Consider the following 25,357-nt stretch of genomic DNA (forward strand, 5'->3'; position numbering starts at 1 on the left):
ACTTGTAGTAGTTAAATAGTATATATTTTTTTACAGTGTACTATTCATCACACGAAAGAGAAGGGCTAACTAAGAGGGAAAGATGAACAAAGGCATTTGGAAGCTATGGGTCCGCCAATTAATTGTACATATCTACAAACCAAATGAATTTAAATAAATCAAAGAACTTTAAAGAAAATTTATTTTAAGAAAGATAGGGGTGCTGCTAAAAAGGACCTCTTGATGTATGTTTGTAATACTGATCCAATGACCTCTATACTTTCATAATCACTGACATAGAACATCAAATAATAGCCATCCATATTTCTCTTGGTCCATTTACTTTGACTCAATATTTTTTGTTCCTTTGTAAAGGTAACATTTCATGTCACATGTGATTCAATTAGATTTTAAAATGTTTTTCAGATATCACAAATATTACATTATGGTTGTTACATGATTGATTTCCAAAGATAAAAATTGTAGCATTTTTTTGAAAATATAAAAATGTATAATTCTTAATAAATACACTTACTTATACATACTTTCTAAAATGAGTTTTGTGCTGATACTTTATTTGTATGCTTCTGCACTTCTATCATAAATGTGTAATTTATTTTTTGTCAGCTTTTATCTCTTCTCATAACCAGTGCCACTCATCACATAAAATGGGAAGATTTGATCTTTGTAACAAAATGCATTATGAATTCTAATGAGGAGGAAAAGTGATAAACAGAACATTTGACTTGAGTTTAAATGTATTTTACATTTTAACTCCACATTAGCCTTGATATTGATAGACAATAGAATGCTTTGTTCTGTTACAGATTAAAGTGATAAGTGATTCATTTAACTTAACAATAAACAAATGAGTATGCTTTTAAGGCTTGTCTCCACAGGCTCAGGATATAGGAATGCTCCTATGTTCCCATCTTAGTATTGATTTGCCCTGCATGATTATGTCAAAGGCACATAGATCTTGCAATCCAAGCCTTTAGCTCAATGCAACTTTCTCAGCACTATGGAGTATACATTCAGTGTGGGTATTGGAACTGTGCTAAAAGCCTATATTTCAATACATATAGGTGTGTATTCTCTTTGTGCATTATCTTAAATTACATTGCTGGGCGTCAAGTTTTTTTTGGAAAAAGAGAACAGTGAATGCAGAATAATACTATAACTTATTTGCAGGAAAATTCACCTGTTCAAAAGACAAGGGATATTTTGAAGAATTTGGTCTTTGAGTGCAAAAAACATCCACCCCACCCACCAGATATTGCCCCATCTGACTATTTCCTGATTTCATACCTTAAAAGAAATGAAAAGGTATAACATGTTTAAACATTTAATTTTAAGGTGATAGCAGCAGCAGAGCAGTATTTCAGAGACTATACATTTTTTGGATGGTTTAAAGACACATAAGAAAAAATATGCTAAGTGCATTGATCTTTAGGATGACTATTTGGAACAACACGGTTCTTGGCCCTATGTTGTTCCCTTCTTTAACTAATTAACTTCTACTACTATTACAGCTATTATAGCTACATTTACCCCTATATATGGTTTGCTATGAATAGGTATTGTACTTTGTATATTTTTATTAGCCTTTCTAGGTTAAGTAGGAAGCATCAAGGCAGTCGAATAACTGCCATTTTTAGATGGAGGTCAGAAATGGCAAAATGCACTTTTTCATTACTGTTCCCTATTACAATATATTTGCCATGTTTGTCTTTTGTATATTTGTAACTTGATAAGCATGTATTATCCATCAATGCGACGATATAAAGAATAAGCAGATGTCTTAATGGAAGTCATACATTGGGCATTGAAATATTGCTATGGTGTCAAAGTATAAAAATTTCAAAACAAACAATTATATATCAAACAACAGTGGCGTTGGAAAGATTATTTGTTTCTTGTCACAGCACATAACTATTTTTCTATCACATTGATGGATTTTTCTTCAAGTTATGAAACAGTGTAATTTTCATGTGCGAAAATCTTTTTCACAGCTACAAGGTTGAGTTTTTACAGTGTCTCCAAGTCTTAATACTCAATAACCTAACCCGTGAAAAACATAAAACTTCCAAATGATAAAAATCACAGGAACTCTAAAAATATAATGTACACACAAGCTTTTAGTGGGTCAGTGAAAAAGATATAACCTCACTGCAAATAACATACTCTGCCTTGCATAAAATGGATAACTGAATTTAAAATAAAGAATATTGAAGTTAACACAGAACTCATTAGCACAAGCATGGAAGACACTGTGCTATGATATGTTAAGCTCCACAATGTTAGGGGAAGTTAATAAGAAAATAAACAGACAAACACACACATGCTGAGAACATTTGTGCAATTTGCAAAATGTTATTGGAACTTTATCTCCAGGCTCAAGGCAAATATTTTAAAAATGTTATTTAACCAAGTTCTTGTATTCATTAAAAAAAGAATCTAATGGATTTTTTTTTCATATGACTATTATACATGCTAAAAACAATCTTCATATCAGCATGAGCAAAGAGAGGAAGGGTCAACACTTTGCCAATCAGGGAATTATTGCTTTGCAGTGTCTTTCAGCCTTGGGGCTTGTGAACATGGGTTTTAGTTTACAACAGATCTGTTTTTTCCAGTCAACAAAAATTCAAATTTAATATAAAAGGAGGTCTTCAACGTTTCAAACTGATCTCAAATATAAGCTAAAGACATCCAATACCTTGTGCAATATCATTACTTTAATAAAAGTAGTATTTTGCTTTTATAATCAGAAGTACTTTTCAACCATATAGTCAACCACATAAGAACAATATATAGTTTCATTACAATGGTGAACACTCCCTGTACCATTTCCTTCTACAGGTATTTTTTTAAGTAGTTCATACATAGAGGTAGAATTTGCAGATACCTACTGTTTTAAGGCTTTGTATGTTTTTCATTTGTTTAGTTGACAATTTGTTTTTTGTTAAAACCCCTATCGTAAAATACCTGTCTGGTTGTATTTTCTTGTTGGTCCATTCACTAAGCCCTACTGTATATAGCACATGGTTTCCACACTGCACTGATAACAGGAGGCTTTTAAGCTGTAAGTAGAGTTTAGAGTACCTAAATGAAACCTACATAAAAACAAGAGTTTGCCCCAGTGAATGGTCTCTAGATTGAAATAAACAGCCACATCAATTATTCAATCTCTTAAACAAGGTAGTAAGTGGTAGCACTCACTTTTCGCAAATCATTCCACGATCAATATGTAAATATTGTTTATTAGATCATTAATGCTTTTCCATCAGTTTGGGCTCTAAAATACTGAAATTTTCCTTAAATCAGACCTAAACTAAAAAAAAAAAAAACAGTACAGTGCCAGTGCATATCTGCAGGAACTACATCATTGGTGGTTATCCAATGGCTGAAGAGTATCGTTGTTCTTTTGGGAGTCCTACCCAGACCCATCATTGAAGATGGTGCCTTCCAAGATCACAGCATTAAAAGGTCCTAGACCTGCCATCTCTGCAGGGCAGCTTCACAAAGTATGTGCCACAATCAGCAAATATGTTGTGCTTACTTGTTGATTATGGCAGAAGCTCACCAGCCACCTATGAGCAAAGTTCCTCTTTAAATGTACCTGAACTTGAATCAAATAATTCTATAAAAGCATAAATATTATAAAGCGTGATTACTAAAAATTGATATATGTGTGCTGGAAAATATTCCCTGTTTATTCATTATATCTTTCCAGTTTGGGCAAACACAAAAGCTGAAACTTTCCCTTATCACTGCTGATGATCTAGACAACCTCTTTATCTCAGCTCATCTTTATCAGGGATTTTGTTATAGGGATCCTGACACTTTTTTCTTTCTCAAGGTCCTTTGGTAGGAAGATTAGATTGTGGTACCAATTTGTTATCTTATTATTTACTATAATAACAAGTACAACATCTCATTCATAAGCATACCAATCAAGGCCCAATAATTATATAGTATCTCACTATAATATAAATTGTTGGTAAGCCCCTATTTATTGTACAACACTGCATATTTCGTTGGCACTATGTAAATACTATTTATTAAGAAAGGGAAATAATGATTACACAGCTTTAGTATCATTTATTGAAATCTATTTCTCTAAAAATTGATTGTTTTAACATGCTATAAACTAGCAGCATCATTCAGATTAGTCCTCTTTTCTAAGAATGGGTTAACAGAACAACTATCTTTATCTTCTGCCTCTTGTCTCATCTACCCAGAGTAATGCAGTGTAGCAATTCTATTAATAAGCCTCTACAGTATATCCCTAAGGCAGAGTATGAAAAACCTCTTGTGATGTTGCTTGCCTATGCTGTTTGTACTTGGTAAGCTTCCCTGTGGGGTGACTGACATAAGACTCTCATGTACTAGCACATTTGCTGGTCATATTTTATGTGATTATGTATAGTGTTATGGAAAGTAAGAAGACAACCTTCATTCACTAAATCTCTATATGTGTCATATAATACAACACAGGAAAGTAGCATTAGTAAAAGGCAAATGCTTCTATTCTGTGGTATAACACAGGTTACTGTAACCTTTCAAAATGATTTGTATTATTTCAGCATTTATTATTATTGTTTATTATGCACAAGGTATTTTATAATAAAATTGATTATTTTATTGTATGATCATCATAACCAAACACTATGCAATAGTTTTAAGCAAGTAGGTAGTAGGAAAAAAATAGACAAAATATCTATAAAAGCACAATAGATGTCCATCACATGATACATTGGCATGTGACATTTGAGTTAGAACTCAAATTGTACACATTAAAAAGCATAAAAAAAGGTAATGAAGGGTAACACTACTGCTGCTCTATAAACAGAATTATAGCACTCTATGAACATCATGCCTAACTGTTGGATTGAGATTATTCTTGGATCTCCAGAACAAATTGTTCCTAACAAAATATACACCTCATATGTAATAAACTGTAAATTCTGAAGCCCATGTTTGGGTTATTTGTTTTTATTTTTTTGGGGATTTTTATATTCTGGTCAAGAATGCCATCAACATTTTCTGTCTGCTTCTGTGTAAATTAAAAATATGTATTTACTGTTCATTACAGAGAGGAAAACAACTCAAAACTACTGCAAGTTGCATTCATTTGCATATGTCATTCTCTCTAATTGACCAATTGTAATGATAGCCTGTCTCGTAGGCCTATAGGAAAGTGTATATAGTACTGCCATGCAAAACGCCTAATTTGAGACTAATTAGGGCTCTATGTATAGATCAGGGAATCTGCCATTTTCTGGTGGACATCAATTCTTGCCATAGAAATATATGGCCTTGAAGATTCTCCCAAAGGAAAGTCTGTATCCTTTTTTTCAAAATAAAGCCCATAAAGTCTAACTGCAGAGGTTAAAAAATAAAAACTTCTAGTCGGGCTACTCTAATTAGAAGAGTTAATTATTTGTTAAGATCTGTGGGGATGTAAAGAGCAAAATGACTTACCTTCCCTCTCCATTGCAACCAGCCCCCCACAGGCTCTTCCATAAGTCACTTTTGGTTATTACATTATCCTCTACAATACAAGACCAGAAGTCCTGGATTATAAGTGTGGAGGCTAAGGTTTCACCAACAACCTGGTCAAGTGGAAACAAATCCTTGTTGACCATCAAGAAGCAAGGGACAAATTAAATTTCTCTTTACATTGCCTAAAACAACCCACAGCAAGTGAAATGTGGAAAAAAAGTGAACTATCCCTTACAATATCCCTTTAATAAACCAACCCCACAGAGAGACAGAGATAGATTGATAGATAGATAGATTGATAGATACATAGATAATCTCGATAAACCAAATGGCAACTCTACATTGCAAAGTGTTATTAAAGTCTACTATTGTTACCACAAGTAATTAATCCCCCCTTTTCCAGTATGTGCAAGATAGGTATGTAGTTTATGTACTGCACTTGGTATTAGTCCTGAGAAATTACAAGGGCTTGATCGTGGCATGACGGAATACAGAAAATGCATAGGGGACAGTTGCCTGATCAGTTCTGGCCAGGAATATTATACTGAAACCCTTCCACTAAAAGCAAGAGCTAGTCAAGACAGGTGGTACAGTTACTGCTTCCTCACACCCATGAAATTATTTATTATTTATTTGGTGTCTTACCCATGGCAGTCCATATGGAATAAATGGGGGATGTATTGAGTGGTTCAGTACTGCCTGCTGTAAAATGTTTGAACCCTGATTCTTAAAGAAGTGGTTGTGGCAGCTGAGTGGCTAGCAAGGTGCCAACTACAAGGAGGCCCGTGGCTTGTGAAGCAATAACCTCAGGGTTTTGACTGCCTTGACCACAGTTCATTTGCCATTCCTTACCATGTAGTAAATAAATACTAATTTGTCTATTTCATCTCCTTCAACCTCATCCTTAAGTGCAGATCAAAGTGTTCACTTTCCTTTGTCTTCAGTAGCAGATTACAACAGATGGCAACAGCTCAGTTTAAACAGATACAAATTTCAAATTAAAATAAGCTTTTCAGTGATATGGTGAATATATGTATTGTGTGATTGTTGTTAAGTCCACCTGTTTTCTTTTTACATTCTGTGCAGTCGTTACACGTAACTGGAGATGGGGACTTGATTCCAATGAGTTTATAATATATCACATTTCCAGCCAAGATAAAATCTCTGTTGATATCTCTGTCAGCAGAACTGTAAGGAAATAGGGTTGGGTTTTGTGGCTCCTGACCTAGCTAGTAATAGCAGAAATGATTAAGATAAAAAGGTAGATGTTATGGAGCAACATTTAATAGCAGGATAAGAAGTATATTTAATTCATCTTAATAAAAAATGGAATAGGTTTATAGCAGCCATTTAATAATTAGAAACACTATAAGATGTGAATAATATATATTGCAAAGTGCAACGTGTATTAGTACAATAAGTTACAGGAAACTTGAATAGGCAACATTTATTCTACTGTATTAATAAGAAAGCCACAAACACCACACAGTAACCAATCAGAACAGTCTAGAAAATTATATGGTCTTATGGTGATGGGAAACTGCACAGAGCCATTTTGAGACCCAACAAAGCGGACACTTTCTGACCTACCATAAAGTTTATGCCTACGCTGAGGTTAAGTTATTTCCATATATATAAAAAAAATTTTGGGTGTGATTTTTTTAGTAGTACAAAAAAAAATAATTCAAGGCAGACCTTTTTCCCACCTCCCAACTAATCATATTATGGAGAAGAAAGATATAATACAATATTAAGAATTAACCCTTTTTTCACATTTCACATAAGTTATAGAGCCCAGCAGCAGATATATTGCTCCATTTTAAATATATTCCAGCTGTGTTAAGTATAAATAGAACACTTGAAGTTATGTATTTCCTCCACCAGAAAAAACTTGACTCCTGCAATGCGTTCATCTGATTTTGATTTGATCACACATTATCCAGGATATGAGTTAGGGCCATTTTAGACTTGCAGATGAGCACAGTGTTGTACTGCAGTCTTAACTGTGTGCCCACCCATTCTCCCAACCCCTCTGATACAACCGAATAGTAGGAGTTGGGAACCAATTTGTGTACTTGGTTGGATGTGGTTGCAGAAGTGTTCCTGAAATCAACATGTTCTTTTGGGCAGTGAGGTTGCTTTTTTTTCCTCTGGAAGAAGAAGCGTATTGCAAATGCATTGTAAAGTGCAAACGCATTAATCTGGGCTGCAGTTTACCACTTTTGGGCACAAAGGTAACAGCGCTGTTTTCAAAAAGAAATAAAGGGGTCCTTAACCTTCTGGTTATACAGAAATGGCACAGTCCTAATCCTGAGGTCCGGATGGATATGGGATGTTTTTGCAAATAGGCTCCCTTCTGCTTTCTCTCACCTTGAAGGTTACAATGTTCCAGTCTGTTCAATAGGGGTGTAAGATTATTAGTAAATTCTAAAGACTGATGACATCATCTCAGCCTAAGCAAAGTAATTTGATTTCAAAGGAAATTTTTTAATAATGAAACATATAGCTATATTGAAAAATGCATCTCCTTGCTATATATTACAATATAACAGCAATTTATTCATCCGGCCTGCAAAGTTACTACAAGATCTACTTTAAACAATCTAAAGCAGGGGTGCCCAACGGGTGGATTGCAATCTACTGGTAGATCGCAAAGGCAACGCGAGTAGATCGAGGAGCCCTGCCTTTCAAAATAAACTCTACTGCGCACAGTTAGAGTTATTAAGTCCAAGTTTTATTCTTGGTAGATCATTTTGACTTTTCATTTTAAAAGTAGCTTGCAAGCCAAAAAAGTGTGGGCACCGCTGATCTAAAGAATTTCATCAAATAAAAATAGATCACATTTATAACTGTGAGAATAAAACTGAGACACACCATAGCTCTGCTTTGAATTAGCGTACCAGCACGGTTTAATTCCTAGTATTTCATTTGGGCTTCCAAACTCAAATGGAAATTGAGGAGATGTAAAAGGAGTAGACTCCATTACATAATTATAACCATTAACAGAATCCAAGACCAATCAGCCTGCTCAGTACTCAGCTCCAAATCCTTACTGAGATTGTTTTAAATTATTTTGAAATATCCAAACCTGAAATGTCTATAACCCAGTAATGCTTAGTATTTACATAAGACTTTTTTAAACATCACATTATTTTCCACAACTGTATATTCTGAGGTTTCCTGACTTCGTAATTCAGAGTGCAATAATAAAAAGCACAAAGGGTTGGCTAAGAAAATCAATGGATATAAATGGAATTAAATATAAAAATGTAAAAGTGTAAGTTCTTTGAGTTAATACTTTTCTTGCCTTTTCTTTTCCAAGGAACACACACAATCCAGTTTACATTCTAATAGAGAAAAATAGTCCCAATAAATTTGCTAACAATTGCACAATGCTGTAACCTTTGGATTTGCCAAAAACACCAGCACAGACTGTGGTTTTTCCAGATGTTAAGGCACAGGTTGTGTTTTTCAGGGCCAGAGTAAGGAACCAAGATGCCAAAATTAAAAACAAAGCAGGGAATATCACTTTGAAAAATATCTTGGATTATGGAATGCATTTCCAGCATTCTGGAACTTATTACTATGTAAATGAAAACAATTTTTGTTATTTGCCAATGGCATATGCCCTTTCGTTATACCATCTACACTTGGCAAAAGGAGTACAGAGACAGATGCGAAGAAATTTTCTGTGTCTGGCACAGAGTTTCACTTACAGTGGGGTGAATGTAGCCAATCCACGTTGTTCTTTTATATTCCCTATAACAGCCAGCTTCCAAAGATCAGACCCCTGAAAGCAAAGGGAAAAAATTAGTTATTTTTAAGGCAGCCAAGATTTCGATTAAAAGCATGATTATTTGATTAAAAATTTTAATAAAAAATAAAGACAAAAGATATTGAAGCTCTGACTTCAAGAGTCTTATATTTTATGAAACTCTACCACCCACTTTGAATACCAATGGATGGTAACGGTATGTTTAAATCCTTGCATAACCATGGAGAGTATGATTACTTGTATTGATAATTTAATGCTAAAAAAGATATTTGATTTTATTAGGCTGTTCACTTAGCAAAGTCAATTATCAGTCTGCATGGAATAATGCAAATATCTTAGGAGAAGCGCTGTTGACACTAGCTATCCAAAACTATGCAAATAGAATGATTTTTTTATATAGTTTTTCTTTTATTTGATTCGGTACTGCATTTTTACACCATTTACTAAGGGAATTATACATCCATTTACATCCATTTTTATGGAACATACAAAAAGGGCCTGGCATTACTACTAGGGACATGTACAACCCTAAAACATTAGGAAAAACAAAAAGGTTGCTTTCGTGTGGTCTAAAGGGCAACACAGAAATACACAGATCCTTTAGGTAAGTGTCTTAAAGCTAAATGTTCCGTTATTTTTTAATAAAGAAAAAATGTGAGGGTCCCCTTTTTAACAAGACTTTTGTCCTAATATAAAGATTGGGTTGCCAGGAAAAGGAGAAAAGCAAGTGATCGCTCCTCCTTCCTGTACTGGAGCAGGATACATGCCTACCCTCAGCTTTGGGGAAGGGGGTACCAAACAGGGCCATTTCCTTATTTCCTGCCCTTCAAAAAAACGTGGGTGCCCCAGGGGAAGATAGAACACAATTTTATAGGTGGTATATCAACGGATTTGAGTTTATGTATGATATTATAGACAAAGGTTATATGGTAAGTTTAGAACACTTGATGAGTACAAAGGAATATCCTAATAAAGAATTTATCCAATATAGAAAAATTAGAGCCTTGAGTTGAGTGCCCTCTGCACCTTACACCTGTTGAAAGATCTTGTAGATCAGCTATAGAGAGCAAGGGGCAATTTTCAATGATATATGGTACCTTAATATTACAGTAAAGAGGTTGAAATACATGGAATCCTGGAACAAAGACTTAGGTAAAATTTTTACTAGAGAGGAATGGAATGATATGGCCTATTCACTATTGAAAATATCATTAAATACAGCTTTACTTGAAGCTAATTACAAGGTTATGCTTTGTTGGTACTTGGTTCCTGAAAGGATATCCAAAATTCATGCCTCAACATCTCAACATTATCTTTTGGAGGATGTGGCACAAGTGGTACAAAATTACATATGTGGTGGTCTTGCCCTTTACCCCAAACTTTTTGGGATAAAATCTTCGATAAAGAGTCGCGGGTGATGGAAAAAAGGGTAAAAGGTACTATAGAGATGGCGTTATTTAGCAGATGTGATCTAATAGCATCTAAGTCTCAAATCAAACTTTTGAAACTGATGATTTTGGCAGCTCGGATTACCTTAGCTAAAGCTTGCAAATCCTCTGATATACGAATGGACCCATTCAAAGCCAAAATGGACTGGATTTTGACTAATGATAAAATGACCCATATTCTTAAGAATTCTGTAGACAAATTTGAACTGATATGGGAAACATAGAAGAAAGTGTGTGTGTTCAATTATTTGGAATATTTAAGTACAATAAAATGATGGAATTTATCCGGTATGACTTTCCCTTTCCCTAATGTGTCTTGTCATGTCTTAATAGTTTTGTCATTCTGTGGTCTTATGAGTTATGGTCAGATTTATTTATGCACAATTTACGGGTTAACTTTATATGTAAAGATAAACACAATTTACTAAAGATATTTTGATCGTAATGATGATAGCATTGCCACCATTTAAATTGAAAATTTGAAACCGAAGTTGAATTATAATAGGATTAATATTTTTAATTTTCACTGAAGATTGTATAATAAAGAGACCATTCTATATGGGTGGATGGATTGGACACATAAAGTTATATAACACAAAAATATATGGCTTATTTTAAGGAATAAGTTTTTTGGGTGTCTTAATGATGGGCAGAATCCTAAAAATCATTTACCTGTCTTTTTTCACTGTTTTTCAGATAGCTAATAAGAATGAGGTTTAGGGTTATCATGTAATAGCACTGTTGTCTATTGGTATGTACTGACCTATTTCTATAATGTACGGTTAACAGAAAAGTCTTAATCGGACAATATTATTTGTTTTTTTTTCTTTCTGTGTAAATTGTGTAACTTTTTACTTGTTTACTTGTTTAAAATTTAATAAAAAATAACTGTAACAAAAAAACATGGGTGTTTGTCTATCTAGTCCAGGGGTGAGCAAACGGTTTGGCTTAGGGGCCACAATGGGTTCTAAAATTTGGCAGGGGGGCGGGCAAGGATCTGATGGATGGAGCGCTGAGACAAGCGTCACTGAACGTAACGTCATAATGACATAACACAGCCCACTCTCCCATGGCAGATCTGAGCCTGCCATGGGAGAGTGGGCGGGTTGTTCCGCCCACTTCCTGAGCCTGGGAAACATGGTCCAGGGCTCTGGCCGGTGTGGCCCCCCAGCGGGGTTCTTCTCCTGACCCTGCTTAGGGGGGAAAAGCAGCCAGAACCGCGGACCACGGATCTACTTCCGCGGAGCTGCTGAAGTAGAGAGAGAGTTCAACTGGCCGGATAAAAAAAGCCTAACGTGCTGTATATGGCCCAGGGGCGGCAGTGTCCCATGCCTGATCTAGTCTATTATGGAATCTCAATCTGCTTTATCAAGGGGGTAGATAAACCTCAAACAGATGGACATGATAAAATTGAAACACAATGTAGAACACAAATCTCATCCCTAATCAGATGGCAGACATGCAACAAGACATAGTCAGATACTATAAATACAGTCAATAAACAAAATAGGAGTGTTTAGTTATATTTCTCCCATCAAGAACTAATAAAACAAATTAAAGAGCAAGAAAAAAGAAAACAAAAAATGGTAAAAGGAATGGACCTCACAAAAAGTAAAACATTGTGAAAGAAATAAACCAAGCGGGTCAGGGACTAAACACCGGAGGGTTTTTTTCTTCTCTGACTTCGGCAAGCACCTGGGCAAGGAAAAGACAAATATTGTCTGCAGAAGCACCAAAGTGCCAAAGGGTTGCATATTGCCACCCACTGACATAGAAAAGTATTATGTTACTCTGCCAGCCACTTCAGCACAGACACTCGACAATGGTAATTGGATAATTTCCCACAGTACACCTGAAGATCTCTCACGGCACACTAATGTGCCTTGGCACAGTGGTTGAAAATCACTGCTTTAGGCCAATGGCATCATGTGTTGCCTCTAGCGCTTGCTAATGAGTCACTAATAATGGGGAGAGTAAACCCTGAGATAGCTTCTGGAAAATCCAATAATAAACTACAGCTTACATATTTCAGAACATTCTATGATACTATTTCTATCAAAAATAGTTCCATGAATGAATGCACCGCAAGTTTTAACTGGTAAGCAGGTAGGAAATATGAAGTTGAGTGTAATTTTTACAAATATGTCTCTTTTCTTGCCTAAATACCAGTCTTTATGTCATTGCAGTGCTGTAATGCATGTATATGTCAAATCTTGTAGACACCTACAATTTTAAACACAGGATAAATAAAGTAACCTTTGACATATGTAATAAGAAATTATTGTATACAAACCACCCCATATTCATTTTAGTCCACATTTTACAATAATAAACATCCCTAGTAATTTAGATACCCCTGTAAATTCTACTGTAAAGTTGTGGAAAGCAATTGGCTGCAGTCTGTTCCTTGTTCTTTCTCTTAGTTTTTTTTTCACATGCTTCACATTGTTGATTTTTAAAATCTCACAATTTACAGCTTCCATTGAAAATCAGCAACATGGCTGGTAAGCAACAATTGCAACAATATAGTAATCACTCAGCAAATTTGGATAAGAATTTTATTTTAGAAGTGCAAGTACATGATTACTGCATGGCTGATTGTAAAGGTGTTAATTTATTATCCTTTGTGGTATGGAAATGCTGCAAATTTATTTTTGGATTATTAATTCTAATCAAAGATTTCCAGTCTTAAAAAAGAGGTAGAACACTGTCAAGGACAGTAGCCCATAGTATTAATTTAGATTTCATTTACTAATCTGTAAATAATTTAAATGCAAGACTGCAGTTTGCATAAAAATATTACACTTTGAGCTACCTTATTTAAGTGCTAAGTTTGTCCAACCATTGAACAAAGCAAAGTCCAATGGCAATCAGATTGGCAGGTTGATATGTGAATACAGTGTATGAAAACAAAATGTTGACAGAATACCGGTGTTATAGGAAAAATGTGACGTGCAAAATAAATATGTAACATGAATACATAAAGTATGCCAACTGTATTTTGTGTTGGGAAATTTTAGAAAAAAAAATCAATGTTTAATTAAAATCTATGTTCAATTTTGTCTTAGTTATTTGAATAGACTCTGACCAGAGTATTGTCATCAAAATTACAGGAAGACCTTCCATGCAATTGGATAGTCCGATTCCCTAGCATAACTGCCTGTTCTGCCATAAAAACTGAAGTACATAGTTACATGGAAGGCTCCTGGGACGTTTTAGTGACTTGACCAGACACTGAAATAATGCTAGTTGGTGGAGTAAATATTAAAAGCATGATCATTGACCGTAGGTATTTAGAATGAAACTGACACAGCAACTTTTGAGAACCTGAAAAAAGGATATTGAAACAGTATGTACCACCTTTGAATGGTTGTACGAATTGCTGGCAGACCTTTAAAGAAGGCAGGAAGTTGTACTTTTGATCACAGAATGTTTGCCATGGGGCATGGAGAACTTTGACAATCAGAAAAGGAAAATCATTGAACTCTATGTTTCATCATTTCAAGTTAGGTCATATGATCAGTGGTCTAGAATTTGGCCAGATGATTGCTATCAGAAGGAGCATCAATTTTTGCAAGAAGGTTTACAGAATGTTTTCATGGATATGCATTTAAAGGGAATGTTTGGGGAAGGTACACATTTTAGTTTACATAGCTAATAATGGCAATGGAAAGGAAATATTATACAACATGTTTCTCTATTTTATGAGAAAGAAAATTACAATGCTCCACAATTTCAATGACTATAACTTTGGCATTCATCACTTTTTGTGGTCAAACAAGTATGAACGATACATGTAAAAATTGTTATCTTATACATTTTCCAAGTTGAGAAACTTGATAATAAATGTAATCTTATATTCACTAGGGTTGCACTTAAAAAAATATTTCTCTTTTGAGTGCTACAAAAACCAAGAAAAATTACTATGCTGAAACTTTCCAGACTTTTATAGACACTGGTATTAAGAAGTGACTGTTTAATAAGATCTCAAGACATATCGCCGATTTTATCTGCCAACACTCAAGATAATTTGATTTTGTTTTGCTGGGATATCAAAGATCTAGACTACATTCCTCTGTAATTCACATTATTAACATCATGGAAGTTCATTTTGTGGTTAGAAAAAATATGTTACTACAAGTAATATTAGGACTTGAAATTATAGCATTACAGGAAAAGGTATACTGATGAAATTTGGATAAGCATATCAAACAAATATAAAATACATTTATTTTCCATTAGTATGGGCACATTGATGATAAATTACTCAGTGTTTCATAGTAGAATTTTAAAGAGCCCCTACTTTCAGCCCTAAGTAATATAGTTGATATATTATCAGTGAACATTGTGGTGTTTATCCTAAGGCTGAATTGGGCCCTTTTTTACATTCACAGTTTTCTCCTTCTATATTTTTATTTCAGTATCATATAAATATCTGTAGATGTAGATTTAGGAGGTAATCTCCTAAAGTGGAACTAAAATGCACACTAAGTTTTTGCCACAATGGGCAGCACGTTTGGCTCAGATGCTAGCACTCTAGCCCTTGCAGCACTAGGTCACAGGTTTGAAGCCCGGCTAGGATGCTATTTGCAAGGAAGATTTCCCTGTGTCTGTGTGGGTTTCTTCCAGGTACTCCGGTTTCTTCCCACATCCTAAAAAACATGCAGTTAGGTTTATTGTTTTTAACTAACTAACTTTAAGTGATCATTGTTAATGACAAATGACTATAGTAGGGACATTAGATTGGGAGCTGCCTTTAAGGGACAGCTAGTGATATTACTATGGACTTTGTAAAGTGCTGAAAAATACTGGCTAAAAAATATTAATGAGACAAAATTAACACCACCTAGAAATTGGTGCCATTTTAAGCAAAAAATGGAACACATATTAAGCCATTTATCCTAAATACCAGCACTTTTAAATCACTTCTCGAAACACAATAAAAAACACAACTCTTATAGTTTGCAAACCCCAAGCTTATCAACACTCCAGGATCTGAGACATATATGCAACCAAGCCCATAAACACACAGCACAGCACATGTGGCCAATTGTAACAGCTCCATGCAACAATTCATAGCGTATCATGTGTAAAATTGTAATCATTTCATGCAGAACCCACAAAATATCCAAATTACATACAAAACGAAGAAATCTTACACTGACTTAGTTACATATCCATTCATTGTATTCTAACCATTTGCAAATTCTTCTACTGTGCCCTAAAATCCAAAAAAGCATTGGTGCGAAGAAGCAAACAATATATATTCCCAAAGATGTTTTGATGAGTAAGATTGGCCATGAAAAATGTATGTAAAATATTAAGCAATGAAGCAGAAGTTGTTTTAGTGTCTAAAAAAAGGAAACAATTGGATGAGTCTTTTTCACCACCACAATAAATTGGTACTGTTTGTGCCCAAGATAAACATAATTTGGTATCAAAACTGGTAAAAATGTGCTTGAGAGGAAAAACATTAACCCATAACCCAAACATTTGGGTATTTTTAGTTTTTGATGCTAGTTACCCAGTAAGGCTTATTGTCAGTGATTGAGGGTAAAGGTTTAATTAAGCGCTAAGGCTAGTGGATTGTTAGGGTTTTAAACTTCACAAACACTTTACAGTAATGTGAATATTGAACCATGTGCACACCATTGCACTTTCTGCAGTATAGAGCATATTTGCACTGCCAGATAGTGTAGTAGTGTCCAACTGTTCATGCTTTCAGTTTAAATGGGCTGCCTAATATAATGCAACTCAACTCACAAAAACGTGTGCACTGTGGCTCATTCTAAAGTGAGTGGGCCCTTAAGGTTCTGGGTAAAAATATTTTGTACCAAAATAGTGGGACCTACTGAACACTGCAAGGGTTTTTTGCTCTTTTTGTCTAGGGGTTGATACAGGAGGAGTAAAACTTTCCTCTGCTGCATTAGACTGGTAGCCCACAGCCTCTTCTTAATCCCTGCAGCTTGGCTGGTCTGACTGTTGGTATCACACCTAGATGCAACTGTGAACGGTATGGAATAACGCTGAGACCCTGCTCATGAACAGGAGCATCAGGCTCCAAAGAAGAGTTCCAGAAGTTACAATAATGAGGTAAGTTGTGCTCCTACATCATCATCACTCCTTTGAATAAACAATCAATAAATGTGTCATTAGAGAGGAAGAACCACCTCTTTAGCTTTAAGATTAGTGAGTTTGAAAATGTATGTCTTACAATGTAAAGTATTAGAAATAACTGCCATTTGAGGGGATGGGAAAATAATATGGAAATGTAGGTTTTTCTTGAGTATTAAAGACTCCCAAACACTAATGCCAAATGTTCGGCTTTAGGCACCTACAAATAAAGTATTGCTAAAAAGCTATATTATTTCTGGATGCAGAGTTAAACAGTATGGCATATGTTATTTTAGTACCTAATACAGAGGCAGGAAACGTCTCTAATGAATACAAATATAATGTAAAATATAAACATAAAGGATGAATCTAGACATTTGCTAAAATGTACTAAATCATTTAATATGGCAAATATGTATTCATCTTGATGACTGCATGATAAAACAAATAGAATAGTTACTTGCTGGAATCTGTACCCTTTCTACCATTTGATTATGAATAATTTTAACACTGGGCAGAAAACGCAGCTAAAAATATCAACATATTAAAAAATAGAAACACTTCTGTGATTGCAAAATTTGTTTTAGACTATGGCAAAAAAATGAAAACTTTAATACAAGATATAATAAAACTAAGGAACAGGGAACACATTTAGTATTGCTCTGTTAAAACAGAGAATGTACTAAATTAAGGAGCAGACATGCTAGTTATGTTTTAACATTTTCTAGCTGCAATAGAGAAAGAGATATAAAAATATAAGAATAGATATGGTCTTTTTACCAGGTCTGTTTGAGATTTTTTATGTGTATTACAAAAATTAAAACTGTAGGTTGGCTGGTTTTAGAAGAAGTAGCTTTTCTTTAGATCCACCTTTCTCTGCATGTAATGTTTCTTGTTGTCTACAGTGCAGTGCTGCAGTGCTTGAATAATTGAATGATTAGAGGTTTCATGAATAGAATACAGAGAGTCTTTGAGGGCAAAGCTAGGAAACACTAGCCTTCAGATTCTCAGGCGTAGAAATCGATTTCCCAAGGTAATATTCAATACCTATTGGCAACCAAAAGCCTATGGTATTTGTGAATGGCCCTAATGTTAATAAATAATCCCTCTGAATACAACCATTTTTAATAGTTGTGATCATTTTTAGACATGCAGAAGGATTGAGAGCTCAGACTCTGTATAGCAGAGGAGAACTGGGCTGGGGGTAGAGGGACATTTGCCTTGCAGGCCAGAATTAATAAGATGCCTCGATCCAGTAACCATGAGATTCCGTCCACCTTTTAAACCCCAATCAGAGCGAGATTCACAGTGAGAGATAGCTACTGGACATCTCATTAAATTTAGTGATTGGCAGGCACAAACCCCTAAAAACTGTCCTTAACTCTTAGCTTTTCTCCTCAATAGGCTAGTATAAATAAAAGATGTTGATCTGGTGGCCTGAGGAGCAGATCAGCCCCATTAACTTTAGTCAGAGTGGGATCACAGTCGCTGATAGCTACTGGGCACTTCAGGGTTCATAGTGATTGGTAGACATCTAACCTAACCCTTAAAGAAAGCATGTAGCAATTACTCTTCACTTGAACAGTTACCTAAATGTCATTTACAAACCTAACCCTTATATTAGGTAACCCATAATCAGGGGCTTATGCATCTCATACTGTTCTGTAAGTCTTGTAGTGTGAAGATACCAATACCATTAACAGCTTCCCCAGTTTTGAAATTCCAATATTTTAAACTCGTTCTTTGTAACAGCAAGTTACAAAGAGAGTTTAGAAAATACCAAATGCTTCTTAATATAGGGTACATATGACTCACTCCTTAAAATTACTAGGACGGCCTTGATGATACATTGAGGCCAGTAGAAAGCTTTACTCCTAGTGGTAAAACAACGGGGTTATTTAAATGGAGGTAATAATGTAAAGCTGGGGAGGGTGACAAGTGAATGTCTTGGCTTTAACATAAATATAATTAATCAGTGACTAAAAACAAATGACTATAACTATACACAGGATTGATTTCTATGGAAAACGGAATTGATGAAGGCATTAACCTATATTTATGTACAGCACATACTTCATGAGAAATATCTGGTATATCTTTTCATTGGCCAATTATTTATAATAAGCCATTTTTATTATATTTGTATTAGGTATATTGATATTATAAAGAATACATAATATTAATTACAGCTTTCTGGCTTTTTTGGCAATTTTATTTTAGAGGTGATATAAAATAAATGAAAAATTATTAACAATTTGAGTGTAAGAAATTCACATCAGTGCTTTGAAATTGCAGGTCAAATCTCAACACATAGTTTCTTTGTGTTCCCCCGCATTGGGTAAACTATAATTCAAGAAAAGCTTTTAGTGAAATAAACCTTTCACATGTAGTATTTTAGCTCACTGCACCATTAATTCTAAAGTATGAAAGTGCACCAACCAAAACATTCTGATGACACAAAATGAATCTTAGATGTTGAGTGGTTGTATCACTTCCTGAATTCTTATCACTTGGAGAATTCCCCGAGTGTAATCTATAAATCTGTGTCTGCAGACCTACCAATCTTCCTTTTGGATTTTTATAAATCTAAGACAGAAAGGCACTTCAAGTGACCTCTGTAGGATTCCCCTGAAAAAAATTTGAATGTTTTAACTAAATATTAGAGATGTGTAAATGACTTAGCTTATATTTCTAGACGGCCACTTTATATTCCCTCCAGTTAATAAAGAGTTTGTAGGAGGCCTCCATATTAGGAAGTGTACATTCAGATGGAGCATTGGCTCCATTAACCCTCTATAATCCAATGAAAAGTCTACTTTTGGGACCCATTGAAACCTCTTTGTTTTTGATTTTTTTTTATCTCAAGTAGCTCTGTAGCTTTAAAGCACATATAGGATTTTAGTTCTTCTTACAGCAGCAATATCCCTGGACAAAGTTACCATCCCGAGGATCAGCTCATACCAAGTTTTTCTTGGAAATGGTGAGAGATACACTTTATTCTATGTAATGCAAACCTATAATAGGCTTGTGTTCAGTAAAACTGACTATATTGTCATCCATCTTTGTTCCCTTCACGTGAAAGTTTCTGTGTTATAGTGGAAATGTGACACAGCACATCAACAGCTAATTCCCAGTACCCATTAGATTATCTGAAGGATGACTGAGGGAGACTTAAGCTATGTACACACGTTCAATGGTTCTCGCCCAATAATCGGCTCAGGGCCGATATCGGATGAGAGTCTAGCTTGTGTACAGTGCCCGTCGTCCATCGTCCGAACGACCGCCCCGGATCCTCGGACGATGGATGACGAACGATCGTAATGCAAGGTAAGTGAGAGAGCTCGTTCATGCATCGTGCTTAGACGTTGGAATACATACAAAGATATCTGCTCAAAATAAAAAGAAATTCATGTTTGGTATTACCCTTCAAAAGTATTTACAATAAACTCTTTCATAAAAAAAAGGAAGAAGTCGCTGAGATTCTGAATCAGCGTAATCCCTTTGTATCACCTATAACAATTATTGACAAAACGATTGGTGATATAAGTAAAGAGGTTAAATAAATTCTTCCTACAATTATGTTTTTTCTGGTTCCAGTACAGCACTAAAGATGACTTGAAACAATTGCAATAAATTAAATCTTTAGGCAGAATTTATAAAAAAAGAGAACAATAACATTGATAATAAGCCATGCATATCTTTGTAGAGCAATTAACTGTCCTCCCACTTGCCACCAATCAACAACTACACAGTTTTTAAAGTAATCATTGCACACAAGTAACAAGTACTGCATTTTCATTCCAACATCCTGCACTAATCATTTACAATCTTGCTATTCAATAGGATCATATGTAATAATACTCTTTCAATAATACAGGTAGTTTGTCCCTTAGGTTGGATTAAACTATGAAACATTACAGTTACAATCATGGCTTTTATTTTCCTTTTTCAAAGACCAAAACATTGGAGAAGAGAAAAGAAAAAAATAAATATATATAGTGTAATTTGGTATCATTTGTGATTATTCTGTAATGCTTGTAGCCTGTAATGGCCCAGCCACTTATTTTTTGGAGTGTATAGAACAAACTTTGCTTTCCATTTTAAATAAAAGTGGAAATAGTTAGTGTCCCTACCATTTTTTTCCTGTTTGTCTTGATTTATAGTATTTATTTGTCCAGGTGACTACTTTCAGAAGTTGGGAAATACAAACCTTTACAGCTGGCATCAGAACAAAGACACTGTACGGACAAAATGGAAAACTGCCAACACATACAGTTTTTCTTGCAGTTTAGGAGAGTGGTCATCCACCACTAGAATGCATATTAGACACTCGTTAAATAAGTATGATAGGTATGAATATGGGTTCTGGTGCACAGGAAGCAGTGACCAACTGGGAGACTTTTTATTGAGAAGCTTCTCCTAGCAACTCTAAGGAAAAGATCCTTTTGGAACATGCTGAACTATAATTGTGTAGCTGGTCAATTGGGGTCACTAGTTACAGAATAACTATACAAAAATAACTGTAACCCCTAGAGTAGTCACACACACTTAGCCATGGAAAGTACTATTTCAACCTAATTGGTCTCATCAGTACAGCTGATATACTGCTGATTGTTGTTTGCTGGGTGAATAGAAAGTACATTTAGTAATTTGCTGTTCTTTACGTTCTATAAAACATATAGAAATAAATAGATCCCGAGGATCTGTGAGCACTTTTGAACACAAATGCTGAGTACAACTTGTACTGTTTACATCTAAAGATAACTTATTTTTACTTTATGCATACAAATATGTTATTTTACTACTTCATCAGAAAACATATAACTATCCCTAGACTTGATTTTTAGGGGTCTATTTATTAGTGAGTTTTCCTAAAGTTCATACATTTTTCAACAAGATTTACTATTATTAACAATAAGTGTTAGAAAATGCTCTGTCCGGCAACTCCATGCTGTGCACCATAGCAGTATAAAAATGTCCAGAAATTCCATCTGCAGCAGCCAGGGGAACTAGGACAGCAGCAGCCTTTGCTTCTGCTCTGCTATTGGGTGCTGGGACTTTAAAGCCTATCTGCTTCCAGGCACCAGTGCCTGTTATAGGGTCTGCTGGGCTTACCTGTGTTGGAGTGATTTTGAGTGTTTCTCTGTTACTGACCTTTGCCTGTGGACCGACCTTTGCTTGTGACCCCGACCCTACTTGTGCCCTTCCCTTTTGTACCTCGCTTGGTGGACTGATTTCTTGTGTTTTGGCTTCAGCTTGTTTCTGGATTTCCAGATAATTCTGTACTCTGTATTTTTGGGTTCCTGGTCAGCTGCTGGCCTATCTCCAGACACCACCCCTTGCGCACCAAGTCCTGGGGGCAACCGAGTGCTGGGAGATGCCACCAGTCTCCCGAGGCTGAGTGGGGGCTGCTATAGCTGAAGACTGCCATGATAGATTGGGGGACTGGTATCTGGGGAATACAGGTACTGACCAAGCCTTACAACAAGAGATTATTTTAGAACATCCAAATGCATGTTAATGGCATAACAGCTAGGCAACGAACATTTTTAAAACCAAAAGTCACCACTGACAGCAACCTCTTTCCTCAGTACAGGGTTTTTTTACTAAGACATACTGACAATTAGAATCATTTTTTTAATGATTTTTTTTAGTATAGGGTTTATGTCATTACAGGTATTGTTGAGTACCAGTTAATGGTGGACTAGGTTTGGGGACTGTAATGAAGCCTCTACAACAAGTTTAGCTTTGTGACCCCAACCAAGCTCTTTTAGTATTACGTGTGTAACAGGACCATTTATTAACATGAGAATGGGACTATTTCATAGGAAATGTGTTTTATTATCTCCACAAGTTTTGTAGTGGATGATGACTTATATCTAAGCATTGAGGTGTGAAAAAGGTCAAAGCTTCCATGTAGATGCCTAGAGAGACAAGAATAATACTAACCATCAGACTGAGGACATTCAGCAACAGAAAAAGGTACTGAAGGTAAAATCTTTGGATGGAAGCCACGAATATTACAACAAAGTTTGTGGATTACATGATATGTGGGTAAATCATATAATATTAATATACACATTTCCTTTTTTACTTTACTATTACTTTTTTCATTTCTCCAAATTTTTATGAAAGCCAAGCTGTTTAGCTACAATGCTGGGGTTTGCAACAAACTATACCATTGCCATGGTCTAAAATTATTTTGACATTGTTCGTTCCTAGATCTGTTATTGTTTTGTGGTAAAAAAAAAAAAAAAGATGGGTTAAGCCAACCATTCTCGACCAGAGTTACTCCAGAGGTTCATAGGGGATCTTTGAACTGTGGCTGAGGAATCATTTAATGGGAGGTCACATTTGATGAGTCCTACATAGTTCTTTGGCAAACACTACTTGGTAGAGCCAGTTGCAAGGCTCTAATATTATTTTGTTATAAAGAAGGCAATCTACGGGAGCACTGTTTCCACTAAGCAATTTAAGTTGCTTTTTTCCCATTCATACCCAACATATCATTTGTGGCAGAAGTTCCCTTACACCTAGAATATTTTTACAGGTTCCCTAGGGTTTAAAAGGTTGAAAGGCTGTGTTTAGCTAAGCAGTGCTTTAGTTTACAACTACATTTTATTTATTTTAGCTTTATAAAATGTAAATATTTTGAGGCTAAAATAAGGTTTACTGAAAATAAGAAAAGTTTTTAAAAGTTAAATAGCACATTTTCTTAGTGATCGACCCAAAAGAAGGATTGAGGAAGAAAAAGATACTTGGATCTGAAAAAGAGCCCTCCAAATCTGGGTCAGTTGGGAGGCATTATTTGGGGGACTTTTTTTAAAAAGTAATGCAGCATTTAGGAGCTTTAGTTTTGAAACTATTTGATATAGCTGACTGCTTCACATATACTTCAAGCTTACAAATCACATTTCAGCAAAGTATTTTTACATGCCCCAGTAACCTATTTGACCACTGAATGACACGGCATCATGTTCCACAAGACCAATTTTCTCTTTGAAACAAAAGTCCTTTTATAAAAAAGATCCCTCGTTCTTCCTAGGCACTGATCCATGGTCAGATTATGACATACAGTAGTCTCAGGACATCTAGACGGAAAATTATGCAAGGGTTGAGAACACAAATCAGAGAACTATGGAGTGTTTGTCTTTTTTACAAATGGTCATAGTGCAGTACCAAGTGTAGTGCAGATAAGGTCAAGTTTTGCAATGAGTGTGGTGATAGAGGAAGGAAATGGAACTCATGTTAGGGTGTGTGTGGGGGGAGAGAATACAGAAACAAAACCAGCAGAAATCTTGTACAATGATCATCATCAAACATGACTGACTACAGAAAAATCTTTGATAAAAATGAATTTCGTCATCAAGTATAGACACTAACTAATTGATTTTGGCTTTTTATTTACTATGTTTATCAAATGGTGCACATTGATTTCAGTACAATATTTTCAGCTATGCAATGCAGCATGTTGCTTTCACAGATGAGATAATTTGCTATAATTAACACTACACGTTTTTAAAAGACCACGACCATACACATGCTGGGATCTATTGCATGCTGACCTATGATGTGGGTGTATTACACAAATATATACACAGAATGCTTGCTTGAATTGCAGTCAGCTATCAGCATAGCAGCATCAGGAAACACCTGCAGAGAAACATGAAACTGCCAGGAGGCTAATATACGTGTCTTTTGTTACTTTTATTTTTTTTTTTTAGTCAATAGAATGACATATGTAAAGATGACAGCAACCAAAGTAGATTGAATGTATATTGAATGTATGTATATTTCTATAGATACAAATCCCTTACAAACGGGATTAGTAAAATACACTCTGTAAACTTTTAGCTTAAATGAATAAATGGTGCACTTCCATGAAAGTATTTGAATATCTATCCATGGAAATGAAATTGCATGGAAATAGCCAGTTTTTAGAGGTCCACCTAATGCACCACAACAGAGCACGCTGGGCATTCAGAATTTTTGAAAGCACAGCAGGTATCACAATGCATTATCTATTACAAAAGCATCAGTTGCAGGTTTACTTTGTGTCAATCCTTCATGTGGATGGATCTCCCCCAGGATTAATCCAAAATAATAGAATCCAAATAACAGCAAATGATTTTAAGAAATCCATTCAAGACTGGATCACTCAGGTTTACCTATAATAGTCTATCTTCTCCAGCCTTGGAGAGCTTTATTAAATTGGAGCTGTTTGTACACATGTTGGTTTTCCTTTTAAATCCTTAGAATGAGGATAGGTCTTAGTATCCAATTCTCAGCACTAATGACTCAGAAAGTGCATTATTTCTTAAAAATTTCGCTTGAGTACCCCTTTTTAAATAATTTTCTATAAGGTCTTTTGACAGTTTTTCCAAACATTTTCACTACTGGTTTTCAAGAAGGATAGGATAAAAATGTTATATATGTCTCTAGGGTGAACCTATTGCATTGTAGAGACATTGAAGATAGTCCTTGATCCCTTGATCTAAAGCAGACAACTGCAGGTTCCTAATAACAGTTATAG

At 35.2% G+C, this 25,357-nt stretch overlaps 1 protein-coding gene across 1 annotated transcript in view; it reads right to left on the reverse strand.

Moving 5' to 3' along the window:
• Positions 1-25,357, reverse strand: part of TBL1X (transducin beta like 1 X-linked) — a gene marked incomplete at its 3' end in the record, with an annotated part of 178,701 nt that overhangs the window by 96,346 nt on the left and 56,998 nt on the right. Inside the window, 1 exon segment of the mRNA XM_072427388.1 lies at positions 9,204-9,277.

Source organism: Pyxicephalus adspersus, chromosome 1, assembly GCF_032062135.1.
Source record: "Pyxicephalus adspersus chromosome 1, UCB_Pads_2.0, whole genome shotgun sequence".
Taxonomy (NCBI): domain Eukaryota; kingdom Metazoa; phylum Chordata; class Amphibia; order Anura; family Pyxicephalidae; genus Pyxicephalus; species Pyxicephalus adspersus.